This window comes from Aythya ferina, assembly GCF_964211825.1.
Source record: "Aythya ferina genome assembly, chromosome: 4".
In the NCBI taxonomy this organism is placed as follows: domain Eukaryota; kingdom Metazoa; phylum Chordata; class Aves; order Anseriformes; family Anatidae; genus Aythya; species Aythya ferina.
In genome coordinates this window covers 8,016,777-8,043,831 of record NC_140300.1, presented here as the reverse complement: position 1 = coordinate 8,043,831, position 27,055 = coordinate 8,016,777, and the positions used below count along the sequence as shown (strand labels likewise).

The window sequence follows — 27,055 nt, the reverse complement described above, 5'->3', positions numbered from 1 at the left end:
AGAGGTTTCTGTGGGATCCTTAGCCCTGTAATTGGTGAATGTGCACAGCGGTGACCTTGGTACAGATGAGAGCTCACAGTCCACCTGGGGAAAAAAGCAGAAATCAGAAATAATGGCAGCGCCTTATAAGGGTGCTTAAAAGCTAAAAGTTGTATCTAATCATCAATCACTGCTTTGCTTGGTTGGGAGAAACTCTAGAACAAAGCACTGAGAAAAATAAGCTAATTTCCTGTTTGTGTCTCAGGATAGAGCTGGGAAATATATATGATTGGAGATGGTTTTCCTGGAGAATTGTGCTATGGGAGGAGAGGAGAGGAGAGGAGAGGAGAGGAGAGGAGAGGAGAGGAGAGGAGAGGAGAGGAGAGGAGAGGAGAGGAGAGGAGAGGAGAGGAGAGGAGAGGAGAGGAGAGGAGAGGAGAGGAGAGGAGAGGAGAGGAGAGGAGAGGAGAGGAGAGGAGAGGAGAGGAGAGGAGAGGAGAGGAGAGGAGAGGAGAGGAGAGGAGAGGAGAGGAGAGGAGAGGAGAGGAGAGGAGAGGAGAGGAGAGGAGAGGAGAGGAGAGGAGAGGAGAGGAGAGGAGAGGAGAGGAGAGGAGAGGAGAGGAGAGGAGAGGAGAGGAGAGGACTTCTTAGAGTAACAATCAATATTTGGAGTCTGCTGCCCTGTAAGCAGATGCACTATCCCAGGTTTTCTGCCAGGGAACAGGTTTTACAGCAAGTGAATGAGTTTAGTAGAATAGCTGATATTTATCCCAAGCAATGTTAAACTCAGCTCTTTCTTCTAGAAGTTCAGGATGCCTTATCTGACCCCAAACGTGCACTCCGTGGGGACACAGGAGACAATGCCATCCGTTACTGGTTACATCTTACTCTGCTCTAAGGTTTCTCCTGTTGCGTGATGCGCTAATCTTTGCACATCTTTCTGTGTCTATTGTGCCAGCACAAAACGTTTGATTTAATCACCCCGTGAAACACTGGTGTGTGTAACAGAAGTTCCTCATCCCTTCAGCCACACAGGTGTGATGGGAACAGCAGGCAGAGCCCCTCCGGCTGACCCAGAGCACCCACTGCCTCCTTCCCCCCCTTAGAGATTGCTGGGATAAGTGAAAAGAAATACAGAATGCCAGGGCCAACACGACCCCACACCTCATTCCCATGGTGTACAATGCACCTAACAACTAGTTCTTTCAGAGTGCTGCCATTAAAATAAAAAAAAAAAAAAAAAAAAAAAAAAAAAAAAAAAACACATCACGTTCTCTGGCACTGAGCACAGTGTTTTCCAGGTATCGCTGATAGGCGGGTGACATCTCAGCTCTCGGTGCTTCTGAGTGAGAAAACACTGGGCTCTTTTTTCATTTAATTGGAGCTGCTGAAAGTTTGTTTTGTTGTTGTTATCACTTTCTGCTAAGTGCCAAGTGAAAGGACATCAGGAGCCAAACAGAGGGGCTGCTGGGGAGAAGTGCGGGCACCCTGTGCCTCCCTCCTCTTCTGCTGGGGACCAGGGGGAGTTGCTGGGGATCACTGATCCCCCCAGGAGCACACTCATCTCCCAGGGTCATGCTGGTACCGTGCCTCCTTCCACACACACTTTTTGGGGCTGCCAGGCCCATGGGCCATGCTTCTCTCCCCTCCAAAGGGTGAGCAGGAGGTTCAGCAACCTTAGGGATAAATTCATGACCTGTCATGACCTTGCTGTGGGATGTGGGATAAATGGGTGGGAATGGGTACAGCAGTAGTAAAGGGGACCACCTTCTGCAGGTTGCCACCATCCTGCCCAGGGTGGCAGGACACCCTCCCCCACACACCCTCTCTGAAAGCCACCGTGTCTCTGAGTGAGTATTTTTTGGTATTTATTCTTAGCACTGTACAGCCAGCCAACAATCTGCAGAACGGGAGCAAGTGTAAAAAATTGGGCTCCTCTCCAATACGTCTAATTCAGGTGACAGGCTGGATTATCCCTGAAGGTTTTGGAGAAATACTTTCTTCCTTTCTTTGACTATATAGGGAGAACTAATTTTGGTTCCCAAGTGCGTCAGGCTGGATCTGGGCCTTGGATTCCTGTTCAGCTGAGCACTCTGGCACGTGCCTGTTTTTGAGTGGGTGCTCGAGACCCTGCAAAGTTCGTGGCACTTCATCATGAATCCGAAGGTAAGAGCACACTTAAGGCTTTCGCTAGATCAAAGCCCCAGTGATGGGAGCAGACAGCAATGAATCTGAGATGCAGGCAAGAAGCTGAGCTTCCTCTCATGCTCCCTGCCAGGGAAGGCTCTCTCAGAAGAAAAAGTGATATTTTACTCATTTCCTTCAGTCTGCCGTCTCAGCCTCATCTGGGACCATCCTCAGAGGGCTGCAATCTGTGTGCAACTGTCTCTGACAGAAACACAGACGTTGTGACAACTAATGAAGCCTGGATGATTAACAGGAGGAAAAAGAAATAATAAAAATGGAGAATAAATGATTAGCATTTGGGCACATAAAAAAAAAAGAATGTCTAAAAATGCTGTTTGTTTCCACAGAAAGAAGATTCACTTTTGCTTCTGGAAATAATTTTGATGTAATACATATTCACTTATGTATTTAGTACTACAACAGTTAGTAGTCTGATGATAAATATATTTAATGTTATCCAGGGGTTTCATTTGTGAGAGTTTCTTTATTTCTTGGAATCAGCATGATATAGTAAACAGAACTGAATATTGCCTTTTGTACTTTAAAAGGAGACATGTCTTAGGTGAAACCTATTTGCAGAGGAAGGAGACAAAAGGTACATTTAGGGATTTCTTTACTATCAATGCTATCCATCAAGAGCTCAGGCATGACTTATTTATTTATTTATTTTGCTACTAAAAAGTAACAAAAACTGAAAACAAAACAGACCACCATGACCTAGTGGAAATCCCACAGTATCTCTATTCCCCCATCTCCTAGGTGGGAGTTCCTTCCCATTAGGACTGGATTAGGCTAAATCAGATTATGCACCACAGACAATGGTGTCCATGAGCTGCAGACAAAAGGTGTCAGGGCAAATCTCTTCTCAGACCCACCAATATTATGCTGGAGCAAGGGGGTGAAATGAGCCCCCTGCATCAATGCTTCTCTTGTGGACAGGCATTAGTGCAACAGATCAGAGGTGGGCTGGGCATATTTAATGTTAATGGAAATAAATCTTTGCCCACACAGCTACGTCTATACCAGGTGAAAACGAACTGCAAGCTGTAGACCAACTGGCGTCTTTCCCTGATTATTTTCCCTTATTTTATCCTCTGTTGGACAGCTGCAGAACAAAGGTGCGAGGCAAATGCACCTTTTGGGCAAAGCACTGACTTTGGGAACCCTCAGCAAGGCTCTCCCCTGCCCTTCAAGTCTCAGCAGTCTCTGAGAGCCCAACTTCTTGAATCAAGAGAGGAGGTGAATTAAACTCTCATCAGATTGGAGCTGGCATTATAATGCATGAATATGCAGTTGCAACCCAGCAAGAGCAATGCAGGTGAAACATTTCCAATTCCCTTCTGCTAAGGGCTCTGTAGGCTTTGGGGATGTTACAGCAGTTCAAAACACCCATTACTAGTGAGTTTCCATGTATCTGCATGTATGAGTGTGCATGTGTGTGTGCTGTGAGCATAAAGTCTTCTCTGAAATATTTCAGATAATTACAGAAAGCATGAAGCTTTGCAGGCCTTGCTGAATTAAAGCTTCTAATTTATTTTTTTCCCTAAAGCATAGCTGTGGGTTTAGTAATTTATACTTTTACGTTAAGATGCTCATGAACTATCCGGGCTGCTTTTTATGACTAAAGCCATTTACATACGTTTCTCCACTTTAAATCTTGCTCTCCCTAACAAATGACACTCCCAAGCAGGCCTGGGCTACCAGATTAAGCAGTTAAAAACTGTGGTCTTTCACAGTGCCTTGAATAGAAAATCCCACTTGATTTAAACACTTAGAGTTGCCTAGTCATAACTGTTAGCATAAGAGTAGTTACTTTAGACTAACTCTCCCTTTAAAAAAAGATGCCCTTATTAAGGCATTTGGAAGTCAGTATCGTCTTTTCTGTCCTCTCCCAGGTTTTGCACAGCTGAATCCTGACCTACATTACGTCATCCAGCCCTGAATTTGATGTAAGCCAGGGTGAAATCTGGCTTATCGCCTGTCTTATAAACAAGGAAGGCCTGAGAGCATTTTTCCCTTTCCAACCTGGGCTGATGTCACTGTATTGCGGATGTATTACTCATATCAAAGACTTTCGCAAAGAAACTTGAAGTCCGGGAAAACTACAAGGCAAAGTCTGGTGGCCACTGAAGCCCTGCAGCTGGGCAGTGCCAGCAAAGTACACCAGTAGAAGGGGGAGAGCACTATCACTATTGCTATCACCACTATCACTATCACCACAACAATGAAAACAAAATCGAGTGGAAAATTGTCCTTCCACTTGGAATCTTGTATTTTATTTTTTTTTTAATCACGTCAACACAATCTATTGCAGCAGAGCAGCTTTATATATTCCAGCCCAAACGGGATTCATATACAATAAGTTTTTATTAACAGATACTGGATTTTAGTTGCCTCTGGAATAATGATGAGATATCTAAATCTTCAGTGGAAAAATGGCTCAGGTAACTTGGCAGTTTTCTTCACTCCTCTTCTGAGATGTGAGAGGGTGAATAGACCATAGAGGAGACAGCATGGTTCTGCAAACCCTGAGGACATATTCCTGAAGCTCCCCAGACTCAAAAGCCTGATGGACAATGAGTTTCCAGAGGTTTCTGAGTAAGCATTTTCACAGTTATTGCTCAGAAGTTTGTCTCAGGCTGACAAAACCAGAGTCAAGAGTGCTTAGCAGGGTGTGCAGCACAGGCTGTCTAATTCTCTTCTCCCAGTGTTCAGAGACTAGCAATTGATGGCAAATGCTTTGGCCATCAATAAGAGAACACCATGGTAATGACCATGTAGAGAAATGAGCTCACCCAGAGTTTTCTCCTCTACATATAGCTGGAGACATGCAGGGAAAGAGAGGGAAACTCAACATTGACAATCTTCTGATCTTCTCCAGGTAGCCAACACAGTGCTCTTGAAGAAGGGCATGTAGTAATACCAAAATAGAAAATACCAAGTTGCACTTCTAGCTATTTTTCCAAGGAAGGTTGTTCCAACGATCTCAGTTCTACCTCAGTTCTTGCAGACTGTGATGGTAGGGGTTGGCAGAGGCAAAGGGACCCCATCCAAGGAGCAAAATGAAGGCTGCTGCCAGCCCTGTGCCTCCTCTCCAGGTTGGTGTTGGACCTTCTGAGCTCCTCTAAGCAGCCCCACCACCACTCTTGCTGAGCCAGGATATTCTCCCAGTTTGGACATTCCCACCATGGGAGTCCTCTGTGCATTAACACAAAATACTGCACTTTGGCAAACAAAACACGACATTTTTTCATCGTTATTTACTCTGAAACATGTGCTTTGGCAAGTACGTCCTCTTTATTTCTGTGAAATCTAACTGCAGAAACAGAAGATAAATGAGTATGTCTAATACTGCAGCACAGTTTAGAAATATGGTCCAGTCTACCCTCTGATGCAAGACTGAACCATTTTTAAACCTTGGCTACAGATGCTATATTGTCAAATACACATACACAAAGGTCATTAGAGTTCAGTCTGATTTTTTTTCTCTTTTCTAGCAGTTGTTTAGGTTGGTGCTTGAAGAAAAAAGTATTGCTTTATACTTAAATTATATTTACATTTGAGCATAGAAATTCAGCAATAAGTGGGGATTGAGAATGTATTTTCTTCATTGCAAACCGTCAATAGCTTTTCCAAACACTTATGTCTTGGAAAATTTCCACACATTTTCCCTTGTGATCAAGGGACACTTATCTTAAACCACTTAGGAGCTGACATGACTGCACGGTAGGTCACTCTGACCACATAAGAATATTTTGCCAGGAAGAACAAGGGGGAGGATTACAACCCCGTCTTTGGTACTTCTGACATGCCGGCCCCGAAAGCTGTGACTGTATAATCTGTCCTTCGGTATATTTACATTCCTGAGAATACAGGCAGTTTAAGATGTGTTTTAAGCAATTTGTTGGAATCTAGTAAAAGGAAAATCTTTTAGGGGATCTGCTGTGGTAATTCCTATTTATTTTATCTTCCATTTTCTTTTTTTTTTTTCCTGCAGAACTGTGAATGTTGATGTTGAGGCAGAAACAGGACTTTATTGGGACTGCCAGTGGTTCAAAGATGAAAAGGCCTCGAGAGGCTTTTTGTTATCAAATTCCACTTATCCTCCCTGTTGTAACTTTCATCACTGCTGAAGGGATGCTGCCAAAATCTGACTTCACTTCGGAAAGTGCCAGGATACGCCACTGGAGTTGCAACAGAAGAAAGACAGTGGGAAGGAGACAGAATTCAATTCAGGTTATGGCCTGCGAGAGGGGGAAAAGGCTGAGGGAGAAAGAAAACGGTTTTGTGCTGCTTCCCAAATCTTCCCCAAAGTTGCTAGGCAGGTGGGGGAGATGAGGCCAGCCCCACTCGCCTGCTCCGCTCTTTCTAACAATCACTTTTCAGACCATTTTTTCCTGCCACATGGGGAAACAGGAAAGGTTCCCACCAAAGCACTGCAAAGCCTGCCCCGTGATTCCTGCCAGCTCCCTCCTCTTCTATACAGCTGGCAAGAAACTGCAGCCAAACTGCAGCTGAGCAGGTAGTGTGCCGCTCTCGTCTTCCTGAGCATCTCCCAACTGCACAACTGTTATTTTTCTTTGACCCACTTTCAGCCCTGTGATTATGTGTTGCTGTCTGGAGAAGAAGGTTTTAGGGCAAAGGACCACTCTTTGACATATGTTTGCTGAGTGTGTAGAGCAATGAGAATCCCCAGATCTATATTTGTCTGTAACTACATTAATGATGCTAATAATATCTGCGTGACAAGTTGTATCAGCCAACATAATCAGGAGGGACAAGAAAGCTTTGTTGCCTCCATTCTTAGACCCTTTAGAAGTTCTTGCTTTCCAAGTGGAGATGCTCACCGTTATCTCAAAGTCCAACTCTTCTTGTTCTGCACTTCAGTTTTGCCCAAAATGGAATATCTCATCTTAATAATCATTTTGGAAAATTGTGCCTTATTGTGTTTGTTCCTCACTTTTCCCTGATTGTGCAATGGAAGTAAGACTGCTTACTCCACTGTGATTTCTCAAAGTACATTCAGCGACTCCAGCACAAGCCATTTGTGAACAAAACGTAATTAATATTGTGAAATGATGAGCAATCAACACGTGCCAGCTGTTACCACATGAACTTCTGTCCTTGGGCCCCTTTATACTTATAGGCCTCTCATGGTAAAGGCAAGGTGAATTCAGAGAGCAATAATAATTGAATTACACATGGGTGAAAACTCATATTTGAGAACAGAGAGACATTTTAGATTAGTCCCGCAGAAGATGCTGGTAACCAGAAGTAACAACGTCTACATATGGAGTTACTCAGGGACAGTTATCTCTGGAACAACTATTCCTTCAGGGCTCTTCTGGAATAACTTCTTGTCTACAGTGGGAGAAGGCCCTGAATAATATAAGGCACCACAGTGTGGAGCATCCTGGAAACAGCTATCTTGCAGGCATCGAGCCAGTAGTGTACACTGCACTGCTTCACTTCACTGAAAATAAAGCTATTTTTCTTTTCTATTGAAAAATTATAAGCAATTTTGGTAAAAGATGTTCTGCTTCTATTTTGGATTTATTAATAGAGATAGAACCAATGTACAGCTCAGCTGGTGTCCTCCTTCAGAGGTGACCAGCAGCAGATGCTAACAGAAGCCTCAATCAGATGAGCACAATGCTTCCTACATGTGTCCAAATATCAGGGCCTAGCTCAGGAAATTCATTGGGGATGGATTTGCATCTATGTGTTTACTTGCTCTTGAAGCTCCTTCACAGCTTTGTCTAAACATATTTGAATAAATGTAAATTTTTGACATAACACCCTGTGGAGGTGAATTCTACTATGAGGCTATGGGTGGTGGGAAAAGGTACTCAGTTTGGTGTGCTTTAGGATGTCTCTGTGATCATTTCATTTGATGTCCTCTGATTTGTAAGTGGTGGAAACAACAGTAATCCCTGGCCTTACAAATGGTAAAAAATGCCCACTTGACTCCTCAAACCACTCAGGTAACCTGGATCTTTCTCATTACCTCCACTGGGAGGTGGATCAGGCTCTAAAGCTGGTCACCTCCAGATTCCTGCAGTTCTTAGAGGGACAGCTCCACCTTGCAGCAAGCTGCAGGACTCAGCTGCAAATTGCCCCAGTCCTGCTCTGACCCACACCTACCCAAATCACTGAGAATCTTCCACTGCACCTCAAAGCAAGGTCTTACCTGCTCACATAATTTTTCCCGCTGACTACATGAACTTAGCCCTACAATTTGTTAAGGGACACAAATAACCTTTAAGATGTATTTGGTGTCCAGAATGGGTTCCTATATCATGCTTTCTTCTTGCTCCCTGCTCCAAAATTTACATGCTGCTTTGCATTTCAGTACCTGACAGACTGGGCTTGTTTAAGGCAGCAAACAGAGATAGACAAAAATCTTTTGTTTGGTACTTATCTTCTTCGCTCTTGCTCTCTCCCCACCCCTCTCTCTTGCTTGAGATAAGTTCACAGCTAATCATGAGAGATGTCAGATAAACTTACTGTGAATTGAAATCCTGCAAGGCTGAAAGGAGCACTGTTGTTCCTTTCTCAAGCAGGTATTGTATTTATACAGTCAAGCGAACAGGCGATGCGAAAAAGATAATTCCCTCAAAACTTGGCCCATAAACTCCCCAGAGAAAGATAAATGATATTTAATTTTTTTTTCTCTTGATGTAGAGCCAACAAAGTGTCCCTGGTGCAAAGCAGCTATTATGATCTGCTTCCCTGGCTTTGCAAATGTTCAGGTTTGGGTCTGAAGCACCAGGCATCCCCCGTGCCCCGGCTGGCTGCTGAAATCTCTGCTGAGAGCAGTGCTGGCAGCCCTGGGCAGCTCATGAAGTTACCCAACTCTGTCTGCTGCTTGTGCACGGTTTATCTTAAATAAATGGGAGCCCAGCTTTAACGCTGATGGTGTAACCCATTTTGGGAATGAAATCTGTCCCGGTGTCCTGTGTAATGATTAGGCTGCTGTTCAGGGCACAAACAGTTAAGGGAACATTGCTAATGTGACACTAATTAATCTCTCTCTAAATAGTCCTGTTCCATTGAAACTGATGAGTTTTGATATCATTGTTTGGGGCAAAACAATGATCTCTGGTTAATTAGTAATATGCATGCTTTTCCTACAGCTCAGTTTTGAGCGGGGAGGAATTATTTAAACTGGAGACAGCCTGATGAAGGACAGCCCTGCCCCATGGGAACCCGGGGGTACTCCAGTGATGTCTGTGTGCTTGTGATGGATGAATAGTGACACGGTGTTACTGCACCTCCGCACTCCCCGTGCCAGCACCACGCCGTACCAGTCACTATACACAGGGACACAGCACAGAGCAAAGCGGCTCTGCACAGATCTACAAAAGCAAGAAATGCCGGGGGGGGGGAAAGCAAAACTCACAACAGATTTGCATTTGCCCTGAGCTGGCATTTGCTCCAGCTTTGCTGCACTAAATCGCAGCACTGCAGTTTCCAGCCCCATGGCTTTGCATGTTACCCTGTCATTTCTTAAGGGCCTTGTCTGCCTTTCAGCAGCCACTTATTTTGCAATGCCAAATCCCCATAAGCCTCACTAAAGTCAGAGCAGGTTCTTCCAGCATAAAGCGATGCCAAGTCTCTACTCAGCTGCAGATGAGAATTCAGACCCTTACTGATTTTATGCTGTCCTTATCTCAGCACTTCTCCAAGTGTTGGAAAAAGCTGCAGGCTGTTGTTCTCTGACAGTAGATGGAGATACCGCCCGGCCAAATACCATCCCCAACCTGCATTACAGAGCTTCCCCAAGATCAAAGCAAACAGCAGGCCTGAAAATATAAATATGGTCATATTAAGGAATGTGAGGAAAGAGTGCCGAGATCAGATCTGTGCCTGTGCTGAACATTGAACCCTCCCCAGTCCATGAGCAGGGGCTGCATGGGCTGAGCGTGGTCCCCTCCTTCAGCTCTGGAAGCAGCAATTTCAATTCACATGAGCTGTTGGTAATTGCCAGCACTTAGGTGTGTTATCACACCACACCATTTTACTTAGGATGCCTTTCTGCAGCTCAGCAAGACAACAGGGTATAAACGGGATGTCTATTTTTGATCCTGCTGGAAAATCCCGTCACTATTCCTGGCCAACCCAGTGTGATGGAGAGAGGGATAAAATGCTCAGATTGGGCTGGAATACAGCCAGATAGCAATTACTCGCAAATCTTCAGCAGCCAAATCAGAGGTGCAAAGCACCTGCCCATCCCATCAAAGCCTATATGAGTGAGAGTGTCCCGGCACCTTCACGGGGGCAGATCTTCCTCCTAATCCTCCTCCTCCTTCTTCCCTGATTGACCCTAGCCTAAATCTGCCCCCGGATTTACAACACCAACCCGTTTACCGTCAAGCATTTCTCATTGAGAGGCTGTCCCTTCTCTTTCTGACCACACTCGAGACATGGAGCTAACGCAGAGCAAAGGATCCTATTTATAAGATATTGTGTCATATGGCTAATTTAAAAATGGCATTTGTCAGCGAAAGCGGCAATTTTTTCAAGATGCTCACACAGGGCTCCTGAGCAAATAGCCCTGAAAATTACGGGCTTCCAAACCTCACTTTGACTGAGGCAACTTGACAATGTTCGCTGCAGCCCTATTCGGGGGACGGCTATTTAAACACAGCGAGCAGTTCATTATCGCTTGTGTTCCCCTGCTAAGCTTTCACTCTTTTGTGAGCCCACTCCGAGCCCCGGATTGAGACATTCCCAAACCTGCCAGGTCACTCCTGCTTATCTTTCCCATGACACCCCGTCTCCTGACGCGCCCGGGGCCGTGTCCGTGCATCTCCGCACAAAGCCATTCTTCTGGCTGAGCGGAGGCATTTCCCCCGCGCCTCCGTCCGGACGGCGTGACAGATGCGGGGTGCCTTTCCCAAGCAGAAAAGGAGATGGGAGGCCACGGGCTGAATGTTAAACGCACCGCACAGCAAACATAAAAAAAAAAAAGCAGGCCAAACGTGCTCGCGGAGATTTATACCGACGCTCGCTCCCTCCGGCTGGTCAAAGGTTCAGGCGCTCGTAATAGTTTCCCAAGGCACGTTGACTGTGACAGATTTTAAAGAAGAGGCTCCTGAGGGAGTTCAAGGCGTAAATTGAATTACAGTATGCTTGGCCTGAGGTTGCTAGGGAGATCCCAGAGCCGGGGAGAGAGTTCCTGGTGATTTTTCACTGTTGTTTGAAGGCTGTGAAATTAAGGCTTTGTGCGGCACTCACCGAGACAAGGCTGTGGTTGGCGTTCGCCATTGACATCAAGCCGGATTGGCCCGGAGGGGGCAAATTTTTATGAAACAGATATGACAAAGCAGCATTTTGATCAAGTCATCGCTCTCTTTTAAAAGAGCCACACTCGCTTTTATTCGGCCCGAGTGATGGACGTTCCCATTTAACCACTTTCAGAGGCCTGAACCTCAGCCCGGGAGCCCAGGCTGCCCTGAGTTTTGGGAGGAGCACAGAGTGGGATCAGGGCTTCGCAGCTAATCCTTTTACCCCTGGCGTGAGTGGAAGGAAATTCCCAGCACTGAATCCACCAGACTCCAAGAGAATTCAAGTCTGGGGCTGTACTTTGCAGCTAGAGCCTGATTACAGCTCGTCTCACGGGCTTGGACTTCTGCAGCGTGCAGGAGGGAGGGATTTCAGCTCTTTTGGGGAGCTCTCAAAGAGGGCAGGGATTTTTTTCTCTAAGGGAACCAGTGTCCTAGCAATGGCAAATGGATCTTTTGAGAGAAGATCATGCAAAACCACCTGCAATTCCTCTCCTCCATTTGTGCCCAGCCACATGTGACCAGGACCTAGACTTAAATAAGCTTTCTCTGGGCCATGCCCTCCCTGGACAGTGCTGCCAACAGCATTATCAAGGGTCAGCTGTGACCAGAGGCAACCTAGGCAGTGGCCAAATGTGGCCCAGGGCAGCCTGACCTCCACGTCACCCTTCCCAGGGGTGCACTGCTGAAACAATCCCAAGTGGTCTGGAGGTACCGGGTCACTACTACATTTGGGTAGCTCCTCCCAACAGCAGGACAATCACAGTTCCATCGCAGGAATGCAGAAATATATCTCAGTGCTACAGAAAAGCCAGAAATAAAAGCACATGAAGGAAACAGTGCTGGGTATGGTTAGCTTGTGCTCTGAGAGGCATGTCCTGGCCATCTTTAGTGGTGCCAGTGGAGATGTATTCTCCTTTTACTCTAATTCTGCCTTTCAAAAAGGTATTTTTAAAATACGCTGGGATAGGAAATGTTGTGTGGGTTCAGATCCTTGTAGCACATTTGTCCATGTCACAAGACAATGAGATTTTTTTCAATGAGGTCCTTTTTCCCACTTGCAGTTTCCAGATGATGCCAGTTTGTGTAGGGAATTGTTCATGCGAGCTTTTGGAAGTAAGAAGCAGAGGATGATAACACTTTCAAAGCAAGTGCTGAAGGCAAGTCAAGACTAAATAATGAGTGAGGAGTCTACATCCTACAGCCACTCTCAGCAAGCCCAGACTGGCTCCAATGTCCTGTGCTCAACAGGACAAGCTCAGCCCTATGTGCAACACTGAAAGCTGCCGAATCAAGGATGCCAAGACCCTCTTTTGTGACCATCTCACAAGAAGGCAGGAAAAGACAAAAAGGATAAAACTGAGATAGGAGAGAGCTGAGCTGCTGCAGCCCTGGCTGGAGGGATGCTAATTGGAGAAGGAGTCGCTGTCTCACAGACGTCAGCCTTGCCCTTTCCCTTCCCTTCCCAGCCAACTCTGTGTCTCCTCGCAGCCCTGGGCTGCTCCTGGTGCCAACAAGGCCCTTTCTCAGCTCTGTGACACCAAAAGACTTTTTTTTCCTGGAGAAGAGACAGCTTAACTGGGAAAAAGTCCCTGCCTGAGGCTAAGGGAGCTGCCACCCAGATCAGCACCTGGAGTGGCCATGTTGAGGCAACTCCCAGTAGTACAACCCTCATGAATATCCAATTAGTTATAATATTGGATAACTAATGTTGGATCTCAAGCAAGCACCAGTCAGCAGAGCAGGTAGCAGCTGCAAACCCTGGGAAGAACCTTGGGATGAAAATAAAACAAAGATTAAAGAAAACAAAGCATACACTTAATAAATCCTAGGTAGATAATTTATTTGTTCACATTTCTCCTAAATCAATTTTCCGCTGTCCTCTAACCTCATCCCAAAGGGGCTGATGCTGCCCCTTAACTAATAAGCTGTTTGGTATGTTGTTTGGCATTTGAGGCCCAGCTGGACTTGTCTTCATTTTATAAAATAGTGGGAGGACTTTGCAAACACAAAAACCCTCCCAGAATGAGCCCCTCTATTTCTTGTGTTGGCCTATTGTGCACAAAAAATGTCATCTGTGTTTGCCGAGAGGAGAAAAGTGAGTAAAATACAGATGGGGAGAGCTTGCTTTCACTCCAGCGCTGTTTGCTCTGAAACGTTATGCAATGCAGATTAATGTCTTAGCACAAGAGAGTTCAGATGAGGTCCTGAGATTAGGCCGTCTCCAAAAAAAAAAAAAAAAAAAGATATAAATCTGCATTTTGAGAATTTGAAACTGCAGCAAAAGGAAGGAGGCTTACTGGAAATATAGGAACCCTCCGAGGGTAAAACCACACCGTATCAGCAGCACACGGGGAAGCTGCCCACTGCAAGCAATGGGGAAAAAAACTGAGTTCAGGTTTCAGGCAGGTCTTGGTTTGCCAACACCACTGGTCCTGCTCTGTTCCTTGGTGCAAAGCATTAGTAATGCTGACAGGATTAGACTGATATGATAATACAGTGATTGATCTCAGCCATAAATTCAGACTCTCCTGCTGAGCTCATTACCCAGAGTTTGTTGAGGACTCACCCTAAAGCAGGTGAATCTCTTCTCTCTTCAAATTCTAATTTAAAAACAAACAAACAAACAAACAAACAACAACAACAACAACTAACCAAATAGTAGGTATAAAACAGCACGGTCCATTTCTGCTTTTCAAGATCTGGATTCATACACGCATTTCTTGCCAGGACAGGTTAATCTGGGTAACATGAACTTCACCAGTAAAGCTATAATCAGCCTTTGACTTTTCATCTTTCCATGGCCAAATATATATATACCCGCCACCTGCTGCAGCACCTCTGTCAGCATCAAACTGTGTCCAGCTGTCCTGTGTTCCCTCTGACCTCGCTCCTGAGCCATGTCCTTCCTCCCAGTGGTAATGTCAGCAGCAGCAGACCTCAAAATTAAGTGTACTTACACCTGTAAGTTGTTAAAAAAATATGTTATATACACATTTGTCTACTTTGGAGGCACAGAATAGCCATAGATAATATTCATTTCATTCTAGTCATGTTTGGATAGGAAAATGTATATATAAATGCACATATACACATACACACATACCTGTGTGTGTGTTTAAAGTTTTTAAACCCCTAGGCCGTGCTCACTGTCTAGCAAGACCTTGCCAATGAAGGCCTTGCACTGATCCCCACATGGTGACCTGTGCTGATTGCTCAACCAACCTGCACATCGACTGCCTCGATGGGAATTGCTGCCCACCTAGCTGCTACAAACCTCCAACAAACCTCTGCTCTTGGCCTCTCCATCGCACAGGTGCCGATAGTCGGGAGAGATCGCGTTACAGGCTGCTGGGAATGACTTGTGGGCCAGTTTCTCAGTGCTGCGGCACAGATCTCTCTCTCTCTTTCATTAATTTCTAATCTACCCCTTCCTCCCCCCAGTATAGCTCTGGATGGGGAAACATCTGCAAATAAAGAAGGGATTTTCTCTTGTCTCTTAAAGGACAACTCCTCATTCATTTTCTCTTTCTGTTGTTATTGTTGTAGTTAAATGAGACAGATGCCACGCATTTATGTTTTCTGATCCAAAGCACATTGGGGACAATGAAATGATTTCCATTCATTCCTGGGCATGCTGGATGAGTGGTAATACCTACAAACTCCATCCCCTTATATGCTCTTTAATTTGCACCATTTCTTTCTCCAAATCACCAAGCTGCTTCGTGCAAAAATGTACAATATACAATGCACCAGGGTTTATATATTTTCCCTTTGGGCATCTTTATCTAGAATTTAAAAGCTATTATTAACTAATGCTTTCACTTTATTTTATGTTTGAAAATAATGAAGTCTAATAAAATTGATTTCCAAAGCCATTCAGTCTTAAATGTAATAAATCAAATGGTAGAGAGATACTGTGTATACGCGGCTGTGCATGCCAAATGCAACTAAAATTAATACCTTGATGTTTTATACTATTATAAAATGCAGTCTTATATTTTTTAAATGCCAACTTGATTAATTGGCCCCCTAACTGAACATTCAGGCTGCTACTGTGATGAAATGTTTTGTGGGTTGACTGGGCGATGGATTATTATAAAGAGCTGAGTAATTAACTCTATTGGGAGCCTTATATCAGGGCACTGGGGTTTAATCTAAGCCACGATGACTTGGTGCTAGAAACGAACCAAATGCCAGGGGGTGAATTCATACCTGGTGTAATCCGCTACGCAGCCCAGTGGAGTTACTACAGGAAGGGGTTTCACTTGTGCCTTATGTTTTCACTTGCACAGTGCAAAGGTTAAGGCTGTCAGGCCAGGCTGTTTGAAAGCTTAACGATTAAGTATTATCACTGTTTGCAGAGTCATTCTTCAAATGTTTTCAACATAAAACAGTTTATTAAATGTCTGGCAGGCTTTCACTGAGAAATGCCAAGATGTGATTTCTCCCCTTCCTCACTGTTATTTTAATACTTAGCACCTCTGCAAGCGGGGGGGGGGGGGGGGGGGGGGGGGAGGGGCAGAAAGAGAAGAAAATCCCCAGAATAAATGAAGCCTGATACTCCGAAACTCAGCTACTCAAAACTCCAGGAGGGACCCAGGCCCCACCAGAGGTTTGGAAAGGCTGTGTGGACCAGGGACCACCAGTTGGTGCCACCAGATCCCACACACTACATCTTCCCTCTAGGCACTGTCTGGTGACCACCTGTGAGCTCTCCACCAGGGGATTCATCCTTTGCATTATATTTCTTTGCACTTCAATGATTTTTTCCAACTTCATAGCAACTCATTCTACACAGGCTGAGGTGCTGTAGGCCTTGTCTGTGCAATGCATTGCTCTGTCTGGCCTCACCTTGGGCTGGGGGCACTTATGTGCCCAGCCTTGCCCCTCAACACTGTTGGAACTGCTGAGTTTTGTACAAGTCATTGCCAAAAAAGCCTTTTACAACAAGCCATGCTAGGACTCCCAATCCTTTAAAATGCCATCAAGCTGAATACAGGCTGATTCTGGACCATCATTAGATCAGAAAAATGCTTCTTTTTCCCAGACAACAAGCATTTAAAGTTTTAAGAACTCATGAAAGAGAGATACCTCTGTATCCCTAAATAATTCCCAGGAGGAACACCATAATGGAGAAAAGTGGAAAAAAAAATAAAGAAATAAGGAAATAAAAGAAAAGAAATAAAAGAAATGAAAGGAAATCTGTTTTACAGATTCTGTTTTATTGTGTTGGAGCAGCATTTCTCCTAAAAAAAATGAAAAGGCAGTGTATCACAGAGAGATTAAAAGTTTATATCTGCAACAGTGGGCCAAAAATGTGGGCCAAAAACTAAGCCTAAGCCAAGGCATTGCTCCTAGCCTTGGAGGCAACAGGGGCAGAATAGAAAGTGAGAGATCTGCAGAAGTGGGAGCACCTGCTCAGGCATCTCCCCATGTGCTCATGTGGAGGCATTACGCTGTACAAAAGAGCAGCACAAGGCAGATGTTGGCTTTCCCTATCTGCAGCTCCACTGCTGTGTCACTGTTCTGGGCATCTGCTGTTTTTTGATCACTTTTGGCGTCTTTGATTTCATGAAGCTGTAAATGGTTAGATCACTGGAAGGTGCTGACATCTGAGTTGTTGCTGCTCACTGCATGCTGGCACTGTTTAAGAAGCAATGGTTTTCTGATGATACAGATATTTGCTAGTCTTCCAGGAATTTGATCAGGCTTCTAGCATTCAGACAGCATAACGAGCATCCTTCCTTTCTTAACGTGGAGTAAGAGCTAATATGTTTTTTCATTGTATAGGTCCTCCAATGACTTTTTTGAGGCTCCTCCATCAACCAGAGTAAAGTGAGATCCCTAGAGGCACAAATACTTATTATTTTTTAAAAAGTAGTTTGGAAATTAGGAAAAAGTCTTTTAGACACTAGAAAAAAAAAAAAAAAAGTGGGAATGAACAACATACACTTCCAGATTTATTATGTAGTTTTCTCTAGTTTTCTCTTCTATATGGAGAACTGTGCAGCACCTAGACATGCTTCGGAGAGCATTTTGTTTAAACGGGGCTAATTCTTTAAATTAAAGTCCAAATCACAAAACTTTACATGACAGCTTGCTGCAGAAGATAAAACAACTTTATAGTAGACAGTAAATAGACAAAAATTCTTCTAGGCTAACTTCCCTTATCATTTCCTCTCACATAAAGTACAAGTTAAATGCTGGATGCTACAAGAAGAAGAGATCACTGCTATGCTTATTGAGAACACAGAGAATTGGACCCATTTTTATGACTTGGTTGGGTCTGCCTGAGACAGATTAAAGGAAACAGTGGCTTCTCATCCAACTGCCTATGCTTGTTAAAGGAGAGACGCTTCATCTTTTCTCAGAAGCATACATCATTAGGGAAATACTGTCTTGCTGCATTAGAATAAATTACTATGCAACAAACATATGTTACAGCTAATTGTGCTGGAGAAGAAAAAAGCATTTACTGCCTTCCATGGTTAACATGTGAAAGTGGATAAGGAAAATGAATTAGCTTCAGAGACACTCTTTCAGTTAAGTCCTGAAAGCATAGATATCCATGTTGGGCTTACAAAAGGGAGAGATTTAATTTAGAGGGATTATTTAATAAATCTACCAATGCCTGAACAGGAAGAAATAATGAAGAGGACAGGATATTTGATTACTTGTTTAGCCTGCATGATGCCAGCTAGAATATGTTTAAAATGTCCAGTCCCTGGGGTCAAAATCTATTGACACACTCTGATGTAGGTCAGGAATAAGCCTGGGGGGCCTTGGTCTGTCTCCTAATTTACATGAGCATAAACAAAAACAAGCATCCGGCCTGCGGACCTCGATCACTTCATCTGTCAGAGCTATGACCACATCCCCTGGGATCACAGGGTGGTGGGCAGCATCCCATCCCGTTTCTACTGCACATGAGTGGAGAACACAAAGCACACAGGAGGGCCTAAACCCACAGCCCTAACACCTGCTGGGCTCTCTCTATGGTGGGGGCATCTGCAGAGATGATATAAATCATAATTCACTCCGAGTCACCATAGGTAATGCTGGGAGCTGAGAAAAAAAATGGTTTTTTTCACTATGTAGGGAGAGGAAGAGGGAGCATATGGCAACTCCCTCACCTTACAACAGGTCACACAGGTAACTTACCTTGGACACGGAGGTTATTCATGAAAATGTTCCTCAGATGGCAGGACAGAGAGTGACAAAGTGCTCTTCTTACCTCTCCTTTGACATTGGTCACACCTTTGATAAAAAGAAGATATCCAGGAAGGTTTATTTAAGAAATTTAGAAGGGAACACTGACAACACCAGAAACCCAAAGTATTGCAAATTTTGCTATCTAGAAAGGCCCAAATCCCATGCCCAAATCCCCAGGAGTTATGCACTGCCTACTTTATGTGGCCACCAGACTCTTGCTGTCTAAGCAACATCCAGCCATCCTCTAGTAACAACCTGACCTCTCAGACAGCCCCAGGCACATGAAAACTTATTGGTGCAAATATCTAGCATTCTGCCCTCCAAATATGCAAATACACAATATGCAAATATAAAATAAGCATTTATATGCATATATACAAATTATTGTGAGTAGCAAGCACAGATGTTTGACATAAATTTGTAGGTTGATATTATTATCTTACGTCAAACGAGCATAATTTGGAACTGGAAGGGGGTCAGACCCTCATCTCAAATAGGGGGGTTATTTTTGGAGTAGCTCTTGTGAAACCAAGGGCTTTTCTCATATTTATACTGATGTAGTCAAGATCGGAGTCTGACCCACCCATAGTGTGGAGGAGTCAAAATGAGATGCAAATCTCAGCTCGTTTCGCTGCTGTGTGGATGCAAATGCCATGCATTGCGTTACGCGAAGCAAAAGCCCTCAGACATCATCCTGCCTTATCAGGGCTCCGTACAAGCACAGGATTTACGAGCTGCACATTAAGTCCTATGATTTACGCCACTTTCCCTGCTCAGGTTTGCTGCCTTCCCCCAGGGATCGTATCTGTGTCCATAGGCACTTTCTAAGATTTCTATGCGCTACCTCAACAAAATGCCCTTTCATGAGGCCAAATACATCACATCAAGAAAGCAACTGTATTTCTTTCATACCGTTTTAAGCTCAGTCAGCTATATGAGGTGCAGTAGCCAGCTTCTGGAAAATAGTTAGCCCTGTGTGTACCTGAGTGATAAATTAATACAGAAATGGTCTATTAATTTAGAAATACCCGTTTCTGTTGCTGGCCACAGGGCACTGTGACCAGCATACAAGGCCCCTCTGTTTGTGTCACCACGTTACATGCAAAGCAGGTAAACTCTGACGCAGATGCTTTTCCAGCAACGTAGCAGCCTTTTCCTTTTATTTCACTCCTGAAGTGGTATTTTGGTGCGATCAAAATGAGTTCAGAACAGGTCCAGTGGAAAAAAAAAAAAAAAAAAAAAAAAATCAAGGAAATACCAAACCCTATAGTTTCTTCTGTTTTTTCTTGCAACAACACACTTGAGATGGGCCTAGAAATGAATTGGCATCTCCAGGAGAACTGTACCTCACTTGAATTTTCTTGGACAGAAGTTATACAGCTGGCAGTGGGAAGAGCCTAGATCGTATTTTCACTCACCACTGCATGTAAGCAGGAGTTTATTGGCATGTGTGCTGCAGTTCAGGATTTGTTGAACTGCACAAGGCATCCAGGAAGTTAGCACCATCATATAGATAGCTCTCATCATATAGATAGGACTCTGATGCTTTGAAACATTGTGTGTTATATGGCACATGCATGCTGTATCTGAGGATGGAGAAGTCTCAGAAAAATATAAAATAAAATAAAATAAAATAAAATAAAATAAAATAAAATAAAATATTTTTTTTTTAAATAAGATATTTAGCAGAGAAAAGTATAAAAAACGTTTTCCTGTCTCTAAGCACTGACACAACTTTTCATTGAAAGAGAGAGAGATAAATACATATTTTTTAAAAAATAATCATCTATGTAGGCACTAGCCCAGTTTTCCAATCTTTTCCAAGATCTATAGTGTGCCTTACAAACTGCTTGCATCTCCTTCATTACAAAAACACCAACTTCTGGAGGCTAAAATCTTGAATAATAGAAATAAAAAATAAGATAAAAAGATAATGATGTGCCCATTTTATTTACATCCCTATTCTCCACCACTTGTTCATTCTGGATAATATCCAGAATAGCACTCAGGGACCTAAAGTTTAGCTCAGGAAGAATCTAAGCTTCTATATTGAGAAAAGCAACCCAAAACTAACCCTTTAGGGCTTGACCTAAAACTAAACCCTTTAGTCTCTAGTCACTTTAATGGACTTTACTTTCTGGTGATAGCATTCTTAGCTTTCTGTTCAAACTGATGGAGAGTCTAGACCTCACGTCTGTCTTCATGGCTTGAGTGCTCTAACTGATAGCCATAACAAAACAGGCCAGAGTTCTTTCAAGAGAAAATGGTGATCCACTCAGCTTGCACTGAGATATTTGGTTTCTTGCCTCACAGTCTCAGACTCTGGACCCTTATTTCTTCTGGGTGCAGAACTGTAGCCCTGAATTATGAGTTACTTCTGGATATGAAAGAGAGCTTTTACATTCCATGAGTTCAGACGTTACCCCATTCACTCCCAGTAAATCTCCCCATTCACTACAGTAAATCCCAGCAGTAGAAATGTGAGGCTCACTCAGCGTCCCATGTTTTATTATTTTCAGGGGTTACACTCTAAATATCATGAAAGCCAGCATCTCCTTTTGTGGATACAATGCTTTCTTTTTTTTTTTTTTCTTTTCTTTTCTTTTTTTTTTTTTTTTTTTTTTTTTTTTTGTAGCGCTTCTGCTGGAGAGGTAAAGAAAAAATAGGCAACAGAGTTTGCCTTTCATACATGGTCACCACCTGTGTGCTTACAGAGAGTTGTCTGTAAGCAGCTGCTTATGTGACCACAGCACCATGTTCATCACTATGCCCAAATTAAATAACTCTGGTGTAATTCTCCCACTTTACAGCTGTGGTGTGGGAAAAGTCCTTGGGCTCATGTATGAACCCTGGGACTGTCCAGAATGAGCTTTTTCTCCCCATGCCCATAGAGAGAATTAGGGCTCTTTAGTCAAGATTCAGCACTGCAGATGTAAGAGTTATTGACATGAATCGTGCCTGTTATGCCGTCTCCTCTAGGATGTATTCAGTGTTCATCTGCAGCAGAACAAAACATGCAACTTAACTAAATATCATTGGAAGTCTTGAATTAACGTGCCCTGCAAAGCAGAGCAGGATAAAACCTCTGGGCCAGCTTCTTCCCACTTACCTGATGTGGGATCCAAAATCGTTTACACCAGCAGAGTCACCAGAGCTTGCTGCAGGGATTTATAGGATAAAATCTTTTACAGGATAATTTATAGGATAGTTTGCTGCAAGGATTTATAGGATAAAAACTTTCCTGTGGCAGTAGAAATACTTGCAGTAAAGCAGAGACCTATGAAGGCGAGATCCAGCTTTGCTGCAGAAATCCCAACCAGGTACAAGTCAGGCCTGCACTGGGTTGAAATGTAATAAATAAATAAACAAATGAAGTTTTCCTTCTCTGACAGCTAGAAAGCTTTTATTCTAGTCCAGAAAGAAGGACAAGGAATTCCCATCATTGTTTCATGCCTTTTTTTTTTTTTTTTTTTTTTTTTAAGTCCATTTTTCAAAAAGTAATTTTGAAATGTTCTGGGAAATGCAGGGGGTGGGAATGCTAATCTATCATCCGCTTCTGATAGTGTTTAATTAAAAAACATAGCTATTAGTCATCTGCTACCCTACCACCAGGGCTGACCTGACAATATCTTAACACGCTGGTGAAAGAAAAATTGAAAAGACTCTTTTTCATTGTATTTTATCTTAGCAGTGGGGGAGAACAAGTATATAATTTAAGGGAGGGCAAAGACAGATTCTCATGCCAGTTTCTCAGGAGGTTAATCCAGCTTGTTTTTTTTCTAACACAAAGGTGTTCTTTCTCCTGTTATAGCCAATGTGACTGTTAAAATCAAACAAGTAAATAAACAAAAACAAGATAAATTACTATGGAAGAAAGCTTCAGTGATCAAAGCTATCATCCTCCCCAGAAGACTTCTATAACTTGCATTTTTAGTCTCTGAAGAGTTTGATTTCTCCCTCAGTGGAATAGGAAACCAAGAAAATTCAGATTTCATTGTAATAAAGGTGTTTCCCAGACCCCAGTCATTCTGGTGACCATGAGCTGATGAGATTCAGGCTCAACTTGGCCCATGTGCTCTCAAACATCTCTTCATCTACTTGTTGGCTGGACACATACCTTAGTGGAGAAAGCCCTAAAGCCATGATACCAGGAAATGGACAAAAGGCAAGCCAAGGCAGTTTCAATTTACACTCATTTGCCTTTTCTGTGGTTTAGCTAAAAACTACCCTCGCTTAGAGGTTCAGCATCACGTTCCAAAGGTTGATGGCAGACAGCAACAAAGATATGACAAAGATAAAGGCCTCCATGAAGTTTGGGTTCACGTCCTGGTTCCAGAGTAGGATGGAGATGCAGTGATAGTTTCATTCTTGGTCCAGTTTCCAGGTTAAATCTGAATAATATTGACCTTAGGTTGCAGTAGGACTGAACATCTAGGAGTGTAAGAAAGTCATCTGAAATAAACAGTAGACTTGATGAAGAATGAAACTTCCCATCACCCAATTACATAGGTGAGAACTGATCAATTGCTGAGGAAAAGAGAAGAAGAATTACAGAATTATGGAACCTTCATTATGGTGTATTTAAACATGCCTTAAAATTTCAGTCCTGAATTCATGTGCTTATTTCAGACCTGCCTGAAAGAAAAGATGTGAGAGCAGCTATACGATCCTTGACCAAATGTCCGTTCACTTGCTGTCAGAATCCAGAGGCAGCTGCTTAGGAGAAACTGGAAATAAACAGACAGGAACACTGCAGACCTTTCCCATTGGTACCTTCTTAGGGAATGGCAATTTGCAGATAAGTATTTCTGGCCTGAGGCTGCACCCACAGCAGTGTGTTTAATGGTCCTGATGGAGTTGCCTCCCATTAATGTGTCAAATTTTAGTCTTTTTTAGTTTACTTCATATACTTGACATTTGAAATTTTCTGTGTCAGGAGGCTCCACAATTCCTTGTGGGTTGTTGCTGATGTCTGAGAGGGAGGAGAACACCATTCCTGTTGCATATGTATGCCATTCTAGACTACAAGGAATTTGTTTTCTGCTTTCTGTGCTGAGATGTAGGAGGGAGAATATTCCCTAAACATTTCTACCATGTACAGCTTCTTTTGGCTACATGCAAAATCTGTGAGCCCAAGCAGGTATTTGTGATAGGTCAGTAATTCCATTGTTGTAATTCTTGATGGCTCAGAAAGGACAGAAGGATAGAATAGGAGGAAGGGACTTGCAAGGTAAGCGCCTCACTGTGTCAAAGCATAACTCATATTCTTTCAAGTTTCCCAGACTTCAGGTGACTCAATCCCATGTAAACCACAGGTGGAATTTCCCCTTCTTGGGCACCCAGAATAAATGCAAACAGGATTTGACAACACTCAAGCTTGGGGAAATGTTAAAAATTGGAAAGAAGAGGAAAGAACAACTTAAAGCAATGCACATTTTCTTTGTTGGGTGACCCTCAAACCCCTGAAGCCAACAGTGCCACAAAGAACCTAGACATTCCCTTCCTTCAAGCCTAGATGAGAAATTACTTGCTGTCATTTTTCTTCTATTTACCTTCTTCCTTATCTAGTTAGGCTATATCTCCACAGCAGAAAAGGTACACTCTTAAGTCACATTATTCTAAATATGGTTAAAGGAACAGCAAAGACAAGACCTTTGACAACCCCCGTTTAAATGTGAGCCTGACATAAATATGAGCTGTGAAACCATACTAAAACCCAAAGAACCTTATCTTCTACTTGCAGCCACTACTTCACTTTACTTTCTTGTCATCCCTTGTCCTGAATAGCTACTGGAAATTCTTGCACAAAGTAAAAGATTCAGGGCTAAGACTCAGTTGCTCAAAGGCATGTTAGATGACTAATTTTCATTGTATGTGATGTGAAGTTGCTTATAATAAGCCAAAGTTAAAAGGCTAATGATGGAAACAGCTGAATCCTTTAAGACAGATGCACTGGTACCCACTTTGTAGTATTTGTTAGGGATGCTGTGCTTTACCACTCATGTCATCTAGGCTGGTATGTGGATCTAGTTTGAGATTGCTATAAAAAGAAGCTATGGCTCTACTTTGCTCACATAATTGCCAAATCAACTCTGTGGTCAGTGTTCAAGAAACCAAACCACTCAGCAAAGTGTGGCCACAGCCATGTGTCCCCTGGAAGACTATCACTAGCCAAAATGAGAACATGTAGCTACCTATTACATGTATTATTCTTATAATGATTCAAACTCGGGTTCAGGCTATTCACAGCAATTATGGTACTAACTTCTAACCTATCATTATGATCAGATTTTACACTGTGGACTCTCTATAGGGTTCAATTTTTTCTCAAACCAATACTGAAAGATACTGACAGTGTCTGTGCTCTCCTTCACATCCTGAGGCTTTGTGAACAATGGAAAAGCCCCTTATTCCCAACACTCTGCATATATGTGCTGAGTCTGAAGTTCACCTGACTTTCTTAAATTATCTGTGTAGGTTCATGAGCAGCCGAACGTGGTTGCTTGGTGTCTTGTCATTAGCTGACCTCTGTATCTAAGAAAATAGGAGCTCTGATTAATGCTTCTCTGCCCTTTGAAGCAACCCTAGCCTCTCCTCTCACATTTTGTCAGGTGAAGATTCCCTGGTGTGCAATAGCAGAATTGTATTCATGCTACCGATGTTTTCTCTGACAGCAAGATGATGAGGCTTCTCTCTTTCTTGTCTACTGAAACACCATTTTAAATGAAAACTCTAAAACTTGGTGTCTTCAAGACCTTTATGGCTCTGTCAGTTTTGGATGAAACTGGCAAGAGGATTCAAAAGTTTCTATAGATAAAAATGAAGTTAAAGGGGGCCAGTAAAGACTGGAAAATCTAAAATTCCAAAAACCATCAAAGAAGATTATGATGCCATTAATGGATTTCTCAGAAAGACAGAAATCATCATCTTTGTTTTGTACTTGTTTTTACCAAATTTGATTTCACATCAATGGGAGGTTCACCTAGCATGAGAGCCACTAACTCACAAACCTACAAATACCTTTCTTCCTCCACTAATGCAAAGATAAAATTACAGCAAGAGCCAACTGGGACTGAAAACCAGACATCCACAACAACACTGAATTTAGGCAAGAGAACTAGTGCATTTCTGTGGTTTTCTGCAGCTCATGCCCACCTGCACGCTGCTGTAGCCACATTGCTATCAGTACTTGGGCCATGCCACGTGAAGCTACCTCAGGTACATTTCTGTGAGGTGTAGTCACACCTTTGGCTCCAGCTTATGAACACCTGAAAAATCTTTTCAAGCCTGAGGCTCCCGTAGGCTGTTGCTGGTCCAGCCCACGGCGTAAGGAATGCAGGGCAGCAACGCAGATGAAAGGCAACCCCTCCACCCCAAGCACATCACAAATGGGACCTCAACCTGGCTTTGTGCTGTTTGGGACTCCAAGTTCATACACAGATGCCTGTGGCCCTAACTTTTTGTGTAAATGCAATGTGCTAATATTTGCATGTGAAAACTGTTTTTCCATTTGAAAAAGCTATAATTACATGTCCAATATTTGCAATTGGCAGTCCTCAGTTGCAGTTTTAACCATCACACACTTAGCAGAGGCATGTAGTAAAGGGTTAAAATTCATAGGTTTCATGTTATGGGACTGATTTTGTCCACACAGTGATCATTATTATTTAACCAATCCCCTGCTCAACTCCAAGTTGTAAATGTGAAAAAGGTGAGCTGTACTTCATGGGTGCTCCGTGCTTACTTCTCTTCTTCATTTGTTAGGGTGTGCGGTTTGGTTTGGTTAAGAAAGTAGCTATAATAAGATAAGACCACAGCCCACTGGATAAAATCCTAAGAATAATCATGCTAATGTTTTATTCATGTGGGAATGTTAATTAAGATGCAGCTGTAATTACAGTACCATCATCATCTAGTGGCCTGGAAGCGCAAATGTTCTTCCTGACATATGGAATAATAGAAGGCAGCTCGGTACAAATGCTGCTAACCAATACCCGGACAAACACTCAGCTACACACATCTCCTGGCCCCCAGGGTGCCCTTGCAAAAGGCATCAGTCACTGCCACTGGCAGAAACCGTTGAAGACAAAGCTGTGTTTTGCATCTCCAGGCTTAAAAAAGATCACACAGCATCCCAGGACCAAAAACAAATAAACATGCAGCTAACCTCAAAGTCCTCACTCACACCAGAACAAATGTTGGGAGCAGCAAAAGTTGGATGCTGGGGAGGTTTCTTTATGTCCATCTTCACTTGGAAAGTTTTGGTGCTGATAGAGATGTGGCACAGCACGTGCTCTTTATTCATGGCTGTATGGGGTGCCCTGGGGCCAGCCCGCCCTGGCACAAGATATTTGGCTGCACCTGGTGTAACCTCTCATCCCCTGATT

The 27,055-nt window shown here is 43.2% G+C and overlaps 1 long non-coding RNA gene across 2 annotated transcripts; it reads right to left on the bottom strand.

Annotated features, from left to right (window-relative positions):
• Positions 1-26,970, bottom strand: LOC311436658. Of its 2 annotated transcripts, XR_014693006.1 has the most exons (4): positions 26,836-26,970; positions 18,618-18,713; positions 14,293-14,415; positions 1-84 (listed from the first exon to the last, which is right to left on the bottom strand). It is a non-coding gene; the product is annotated as an uncharacterized lncRNA (long non-coding RNA). The 2 variants fall into 2 exon arrangements; XR_014693007.1 differs by lacking the exon at positions 1-84 and having other exon boundaries at positions 13,280-14,415.
• Between the last annotated feature and the right edge of the window lie 85 nt (positions 26,971-27,055).